This window comes from Pongo abelii, chromosome Y (genome assembly GCF_028885655.2).
Source record: "Pongo abelii isolate AG06213 chromosome Y, NHGRI_mPonAbe1-v2.0_pri, whole genome shotgun sequence".
Lineage (NCBI taxonomy): Eukaryota > Metazoa > Chordata > Mammalia > Primates > Hominidae > Pongo > Pongo abelii.
In genome coordinates this window covers 24702451-24711615 of record NC_072009.2, presented here as the reverse complement: position 1 = coordinate 24711615, position 9165 = coordinate 24702451, and positions in this window count along the sequence as shown.

Sequence of the window (9165 nt, the reverse complement as noted above, 5' to 3'; positions counted from 1 at the left end):
GGAATGGAGTAGAGTGGATTAGAGTGGAATGGTGTCGAACGGACTGGAATGGAATGGAATGGAGTGGAATGGAATTGAATCAAATGGGATGGAGTGGAGTGGAATGGAGTGGAGTGGAGTGGAGTGGAATGAAATGAAATGGAAGGGAGTGGAGAGAAACGCAGTTGATTGGAGTGGAGTGGAGTGGAAAGGAATGGAAAGGAGTGGGATGGAGACGTATGGATTGGAGTGGAATGGAGTGGAATGGAATGAAGTGGAAAGGAGTGGAACGGAGTGAAATTGAATTTAGTGGACTGGAGTGGAATGGAGTTAAATGGAATGGAATGGAATGGAGTGGAATGGAATGGAATGGAGTGGAGTGGAATGGAATAGAATGGCATGGAATGGAATAGAATGGGATGGAGTGGAGTGGAGAGGAGTGGAATGGATTGGAGTGAAGTGGAGTGGAATGGAATTGAGTGGAGCGGAGAGGAAAGGAATGGAATGGAGTGGAGTGGAATGGCATGGAATGGAGTGGAATGGAATGGATAGTAGTGGAGTGGAGTGGAGTGGATTGGAGTGTAGTGGAAGGGAATGGAGTGCAGTGTAATGGACTGGAATGGAGCAGAACAGAATGGAGTGGACTGGACTGGAGTGGAATGGAATGGGATGGCATGGAATGGGAGCTGAGATTTTACCAATGTGCTCTAGGCAGGGTGACTGGGTGTCATACTCTCAAAAGAAAGGAATGGAATGGAACGCAGTGGAATGGAATGGAACAGAGTGGACATTAGTGGAGTGGAATGTGGAGGAATGGAATGAAATGGAACGTAATGGCATGAAATGGAGTGGTGTGGGGTGGAATGGATTATAGTGGAATGGGGTGGAAAGGAATGGGATGGAGTGGAATGAAGTGGAGTGCAGTGGAGTGGAACGGAGTTGAATGGCATAGAATTGAGTGGACAGTAGTGGAATGTTTTGGAATGCAATGGAATCCATTGTAATAGAATGGAATACAACGGAAAGTTGACATGGAGTGTGAGCTGAGATTGTGCCACTGCACTCCAGACTGGGTGACACGTTATATCCTGTGGATAGAAAGGAATGGAATGCAATAGAGTGAAATGGAATGGAGTGGAATGGAATTGAATGGAATGGAGTGGAGTGGAGTGGAGTCGAATGGAGACGAATGGAATGGGATGGAGTGGAATGGAACGGAGTGGAGTGGAGTATCGTGGAGTGAAATAGAATGGAATGCACTGGGTTGGAATGGAATGCAATGGACTGCTGAAAGGAAATGTGAGCTGTTATTGTTCCACTGCACTCCAGCCTTTGTGACGGAATGAAATCCTGTGGAAAAAAAGGAATGGAATGGAATGGAATGGAATGGAATGGAATGGAGTGGAGTGGAGTGGAGTGGTGTGCAGAGGAGTGTAGTGGAGTGGAGTGAAATGGAGTGGAGTGTCGTGGAGGAGAGTGGAATGGAGTGGAATGGAATGGAGAGGAAAGGAACGGAGTGGAGTGGAATGGAACGGAGTGGAGTGGAATGGAATCCAATGGAATGAAATGGAATTGAATCGAATGGAATGAGGAAATATGTGCAGTGATTTGGCCACTGCGCTGGAGCCTGTGTGAGAGAGGGAGATCCTGTCGATAAAACAGTGTGGAATGGAAGGGATTGGAATGGAATGGAATGGAACGTACTGGAGTGGAGTGGAGTGGAATTGAGTGGAGTGGAGTGCACTGGAATGGAATGGAATGCAATGGAATGTAATGGAATGATGAAATGATATGTGAGCTGAGATTGTGCCACTGCACTCCACGCTGGGTGACAGAGTGAGATACTCTTGAAAGAAAGAAATGGAATGGAAAGAATTTTTAATTGGGTGGATTCGAGTGGACTGAAGTAGAGTGCAGTGGAATAGAGAGGAATGGAATGGAATGGAATCGGATGTAAAGGAATGGAATGATGTGGAGTGGAGTGGTGAGGAGTGTAGTGCTGTGGAATGGAGCAGAAAGTAACGGGATGGTGTGGAGTGGAGTGCAGTGCAGTGGAGTGGAGAGGAGTGCAATGGCGTGGAATGGAATCGGATGTAAAGGAACGTACTGGAGTGGAGCGGAGTGGAAAGGAGTGGAATGGAATGGAATTGAATGTAATGGAAAGCAAAGGAATGGAATGGGATGCAATGGAATTTAATGCAATAGAATGCAGTTCAATAGAGAGTTGACATGTAGTGTGAGCTGAGATTGTGCCTAAGCTCTCCAGGCTGTTTGACACAGTGATATCGTGTCGAAAGAATGGAATGGAATGCAGTGGTGTGAAATGGAATGGAATGTAGTGGACAGGAGTAGAATGGAGTGGAGTGAAGAGGAACAGAGTGGAATGGAATGGGATGCAGTGGAATGGAATGCAGTGGAGTGCAGTGAAATAGAAAGAAATGGAATGGGATGGAATGGAATGCAATGGAATGGAGAAGAGAAATGTGAGCTGAGATTGTGTGACTACACTCCAGCCTTAGTGACCGAGAGAGATTCTGTGGAAGGAAAGAACTGATTTCAAAGGAGTGGAATGGAAGGGAATGTAGTACAGTGGAGTAGAGTGGAATGGAGTGAAACAGAATAGAATGGAGTGGAAGGCAATGGAATGGAATGGAATGGAGTGGAGTGGAATAGAGAGGAGTGCACTGCAATGGAGTGGAGTGGAGTGGAAGGGAGTGGAATGCAATGGAATGTAGTGGAGTGCAGTGGAGTGGAATGGAATGGAGTGGACAGGAGTGGAAGGAGTAGAGTGGACTGGAATGGAATAGAATGGAACAGAATGCAGTGGAGTGGAGGGGAGTGGAGGTGAGTGGAGTGGCATGGAGTGGAATGGAATGGAATGGAGTGAAATGGAATCCAATGGATTGGAATGGAGTGGAGTGGAGTGGAGTGGAATGGAGAGGAGTCGAATGGAATGGAAGGGAATGCAACGGAACGCAGTGGTGTGGATTGGAATGCAGTGAAATGGAGTACTATGGAATCTAAAGGAGTGGAGTGGAGTCTAGTGGAGTGGAATGGAATGGAACAAAATGGAATGGAATGGCACGGAATGGAGTGGAGTAGAGTGGAGTGGGAAGGAAGGGAGATGAGTGGAATGGAGAGGAATGGAATGCAGTGGAGTGGATTGGATTGGAATGAACTGGAATGGAGAGGAATGGAATGAAGTGGAACGGAATGGACTGCAATGGAATTGAATGGAGTGAAGTGGAAAGTAGTGGAGTGGAGTGGAATGGAGTGGAAATGAATGGAATGGAGTGGAATGGAAGGGAATGGAGACAAGTGGATATTAATTGACTGAAGCAGATTGGAGTGGAGTGGAGTGGAGTGGCATGGAATGGAATGAAGTGGATGGGAATGCAATGGAGTGGAATGAAATGGAATAAAATGGAATGGAGTGGAATGGAGAGGAATGGAGTGGAGTGGAGTGGAATGGAGGGGAGTAAGAGGAAGAGAATGGAATGGAATCGAAAGGAGGGAAGTGCAATTGTGTGGAGTGGAGTGGAGATGAAAGGAGTGGAGTGATGTGGAGTCGAGAGGAAAGGAATGGAATGGAATGGAATGGAGTTAAGTGGAGTGGAATGGAGTGGAAGGTAATGGAGTGGAATGAAAAGGAGTGGACTGGAATGGAGTGGAATGGAATGGAGTGGAACGGAGTGGAGTAGAATGGAGTGGGTTGCAGAGGAGTGGAATGGAGTGGAATGGAAGGGAACGGAAAGGAATGTAGTGGAAAGGAATGGAATGGAGTGGATTGAAATTGAATGGAAAGGATTGGAGTGCAGTGGACTGGAGGGGAGTGGAATAAAATGGAGTATAGTGCAGTGGAATGGAGTGGACTGGAGTGGAGATGAGTGGAGTGGACTGGAATGGAATGGAGTGGAGTGGAATGGTGTGGAGTGGGGTGGAAAGGAATGGAACAGAATGGAATGGAGAGGAATGGAGTGGCATGTAGTGGAGTGGAGTGAAGTGGAAAGGAATGGCATGGAATGGAGTAGAGTGGAATGGAGGGGTATGGAATGGAATGGAATGGAATTGAGTGGAATGGAGTGGAATGGAGTGGAGTGGAGAGGAATGGAATGGAGTGGAAAGGTCTGAAAGGAGTGGAATGGAGTGGAGTGGAATGCAATGGAGTAGATTGGAATGAAGTGGAAAGGAATAGAATGGAGAGAAGTAAAGTAGAATGGAGTGGATTGGAATGGAGGGGAGCAGAGTGGAGTTAACAGCGGTGGATTGGAATACAGTGGATGGGGTAGAGTGGAAGGGAGTGGAATTATATGGAATGGAATGGATTGGAGTGGAGTGGAAGGGAGTGGAGTGGAGTTGAAAGTAGAGGAATCGAAAGAAGTGGAAAGGAGTGGAGTAGAGTGGATTAGAGTGGATTGGAATGGAATGGAGTGGAGTGGAATGGTGTGGAAACGAATGGAAGGGAGGGGAGTGGAATGGAACGAAATGGAATGGAATGTAGTGGAATGGAGAGGAGTGGAGTGGACTGGAGTGGAATGTAATCGAATGGAGTGTACTGGAGTGGAATGTATTTGAGAGGCGGGTAATGGAGAGGAATTGAGTGGAGTGGAGTGGAGTGAAATACATCGGAATGGCACGGAATTGAATGGAATGGAGGGGAGTGGAATGCAGTGGAGTGGAGTCGATTGGAGTGGTGAGGAATAGAACGGAGTGGCATGGAATGGAGCACAGTGGAATGCAATGGAGTGGAGTGGATTGGAAAGGGGTGGAGTGGAGTGACGATGGGTGAAGTGGAATGTAATGGAGTGGAGTGCAGAGGAGTCTCATGGAATGGAATGGAATGGAACGCAATGGAAGCTGAGATTGTACCACTGCGCTCCAGGATGGGTGACACAGTGTGATACTCTCAAAAGAAAGGAATGGAATGGAATGCAGTGGAATGGAATGGAATGCAATGGGGTGCATTGGAGTGGAGTGGAGTGAAGTGAAGTGGATTGGAGTGGAATGGAGAGGAATGGAACGGAATGGAATGGAATGAAGTAGACTGGAGTGGGGTGGAGTTGAGTGCAATGGAATGGAGCGAAATGGAATCAGATGCAGAGAAATGGAGTAGAGAGGAGTGCAGTAGAGTGGAAAGGAGTGCAATGGAGTGGAATGGAATCGGAAGTAACGGAAAGTAGTGGAGTGGATGGAACGGAAAGGAAAGGAGTGGAGCGGAGTGGAATGGAACGGAGCGGGAGGTGGGTTGGGGCCACTGCACTCCAGGCTGGCTGGCTGACTGAGGTATTCTCGCAATAAAGGAATGGAATGGAATGCCGTAGAGTGGAATGGAACGGAGTGGAGTGGAGTGGAATGGAGTGAGTTGGAGCAGAGTGGAATGAAGAATGCAATGGGATGGAAGGGAATTGAATGAAATGCAGTGGAGTGCAGTGGATTGCATTGCAGTGGAATGGAGCAGAATGGAATGGAAAGGAGTGGAATGGACAGGAGTGGAGTGCACTGGAGAGGAGAGGATAGGAATGCAGTGGAATGGAATTGGATGTAATGGAACGTAGAGGAGTGGAGTGGAATGGAGTGGGCCAGAGTGGAATGGAATGGAAGGCAATGGAAAGGAATGGAGTGGAATAGAATGGAATGGAATGGAATGGAATGGAGTGGGATGACTTGTAGTGGGGTGGAGTGAAATGGAGTATAATGGAATGGAGTGGAGTGGAGTGGAATGTGATAGAATGGAGAGGAGGGGAATGGAGCAGAATGGAATGGAGTGCAGCGGAATGGAGTGGAGTGGAATGGAATCAAATGGAGTGGAATGGAACAGAGTGGAATGGAACGGAGTGCAATAGACTAGAATTGAGTGTAGTGTAGTGGAATTTAGTGGAATGGACTGGAATGGAGTGGAATGGAATGGAATTGAGGGGAATGGAATGGAATGGAAAGGAATGGAAAGCAATGGAAAGGAATAGAATTGAATGCAACGGAATTAAAAGAATGCAATGGAATGCAATGGAATAGAATGCAATGGAATGTATAGTTGACATGTAATATGAGCTGAGATTGTGACACTGCACACCAGCCAGGGTGACATGGTGATATCTTGTCGTAAGAAGTGAATGGAATGCAATGGAGTGAAATGGAATGGAATGAAATGGAATGGAGCGGAATGGAAGGGAATGGAGTGGAATGAAATAGAATGCAGTGGACTGTAATGGCATGGAGTGGAAAGAAGTAGAGTGGAATGGAGTGGAATGGAATGGACTGGCATAGAATGGAGTGGAATTGAATGCAATGGAGTGGATTGGAAAGGAATGCAAAGGAGTAGAGTGGAGTAGAGTGGTGTGGAGTGGAGTGGAATGGAGCTGAATGTACTTCAATGGAGTACAATGGAATGGAACGGAGTGGAATGGAATGGAATGATATGAGGTGGATTGGAGTGGAATGTAGTGGAGTGGAATGGAATGGAATAGAATGGAATGGAGTAGAGTGTAATGGAATGCAGTGGCGATAAGTGGAGTGGAATGGAATGCATTGGAGTAGAGTGGAGTGGAATGGAATGGAATGGAGTGGAGTGGAGGGGAGTGGAGTGGAATGGAATTGAGTGAAGTGGAGTGCAGTTGAATGGAATATCGTGGTGTGGAGTGGAGTGGAAGTGAATGGAGTGAATAGGAGTGGAATGGAGTGGAAGGTAACGGAGTGGAATGGAGTCGAATGGAGTGGAATGGAGTAGAGTGGATTAGAGTGGAATGGTGTCGAACGGACTGGAATGGAATGGAATGGAGTGGAATGGAATTGAATCAAATGGAATGGAGTGGAGTGGAGTGGAGTGGAATGAAATGAAATGGAAGGGAGTGGAGAGAAACGCAGTTGATTGGAGTGGAGTGGAGTGGAAAGGAATGGAAAGGAGTGGGATGGAGACGTATGGATTGGAGTGGAATGGAGTGGAATGGAATGAAGTGGAAAGGAGTGGAACGGAGTGAAATTGAATTTAGTGGACTGGAGTGGAATGGAGTTAAATGGAATGGAATGGAATGGAGTGGAATGGAATGGAATGGAGTGGAGTGGAATGGAATAGAATGGCATGGAATGGAATAGAATGGAATGGAGTGGAGTGGAGAGGAGTGGAATGGATTGGAGTGAAGTGGAGTGGAATGGAATTGAGTGGAGTGGAGAGGAAAGGAATGGAATGGAGTGGAGTGGAATGGCATGGAATGGAGTGGAATGGAATGCATAGTAGTGGAGTGGAGTGGAGTGGATTGGAGTGTAGTGGAAGGGAATGGAGTGCAGTGTAATGGACTGGAATGGAGCAGAGCAGAATGGAGTGGACTGGACTGGAGTGGAATGGAATGGGATGGCATGGAATGGGAGCTGAGATTTTACCAATGTGCTCTAGGCAGGGTGACTGGGTGTCATACTCTCAAAAGAAAGGAATGGAATGGAACGCAGTGGAATGGAATGGAACAGAGTGGACATTAGTGGAGTGGAATGTGGAGGAATGGAATGAAATGGAACGTAATGGCATGAAATGGAGTGGTGTGGGGTGGAATGGATTATAGTGGAATGGGGTGGAAAGGAATGGGATGGAGTGGAATGAAGTGGAGTGCAGTGGAGTGGAACGGAGTTGAATGGCATAGAATTGAGTGGACAGTAGTGGAATGTTTTGGAATGCAATGGAATCCATTGTAATAGAATGGAATACAACGGAAAGTTGACATGGAGTGTGAGCTGAGATTGTGCCACTGCACTCCAGACTGGGTGACACGTTATATCCTGTGGATAGAAAGGAATGGAATGCAATAGAGTGAAATGGAATGGAGTGGAATGGAATTGAATGGAATAGAGTGGAGTGGAGTGGAGTCGAATGGAGACGAATGGAATGGGACGGAGTGGAATGGAACGGAGTGGAGTGGAGTATCGTGGAGTGAAATAGAATGGAATGCACTGGGTTGGAATGGAATGCAATGGACTGCTGAAAGGAAATGTGAGCTGTTATTGTTCCACTGCACTCCAGCCTTTGTGACGGAATGAAATCCTGTGGAAAAAAAGGAATGGAATGGAATGGAATGGAATGGAATGGAATGGAATGGAATGGATTGGAGTGGAGTGGAGTGGTGTGGAGAGGAGTGTAGTGGAGTGGAGTGGAGTGAAATGGAGTGGAGTGTCGTGGAGGAGAGTGGAATGGAGTGGAATGGAATGGAGAGGAAAGGAACGGAGTGGAGTGGAATGGAACGGAGTGGAGTGGAATGGAATCCAATGGAATGAAATGGAATTGAATCCAATGCAATGAAGAAATATGTGCAGTGATTTGGCCACTGCGCTGGAGCCTGTGTGAGAGAGGGAGATCCTGTCGATAAAACAGTGTGGAATGGAAGGGATTGGAATGGAATGGAATGGAACGTACTGGAGTGGAGTGGAGTGGAATTGAGTGGAGTGGAGTGCACTGGAATTGAATGGAATGCAATGGAATGTAATGGAATGATGAAATGATATGTGAGCTGAGATTGTGCCACTGCACTCCACGCTGGGTGACAGAGTGAGATACTCTTGAAAGAAAGAAATGGAATGGAAAGAATTTTTAATTGGGTGGATTCGAGTGGACTGAAGTAGAGTGCAGTGGAATAGAGAGGAATGGAATGGAATGGAATCGGATGTAAAGGAATGGAATGATGTGGAGTGGAGTGGTGAGGAGTGTAGTGCTGTGGAATGGAGCAGAAAGTAACGGGATGGTGTGGAGTGGAGTGCAGTGCAGTGGAGTGGAGAGGAGTGCAATGGCGTGGAATGGAATCGGATGTAAAGGAACGTACTGGAGTGGAGCGGAGTGGAAAGGAGTGGAATGGAATGGAATTGAATGTAATGGAAAGCAAAGGAATGGAATGGGATGCAATGGAATTTAATGCAATAGAATGCAGTTCAATAGAGAGTTGACATGTAGTGTGAGCTGAGATTGTGCCTAAGCTCTCCAGGCTGTTTGACACAGTGATATCGTGTCGAAAGAATGGAATGGAATGCAGTGGTGTGAAATGGAATGGAATGTAGTGGACAGGAGTAGAATGGAGTGGAGTGAAGAGGAACAGAGTGGAATGGAATGGGATGCAGTGGAATGGAATGCAGTGGAGTGCAGTGAAATAGAAAGAAATGGAATGGGATGGAATGGAATGCAATGGAATGGAGAAGAGAAATGTGAGCTGAGAT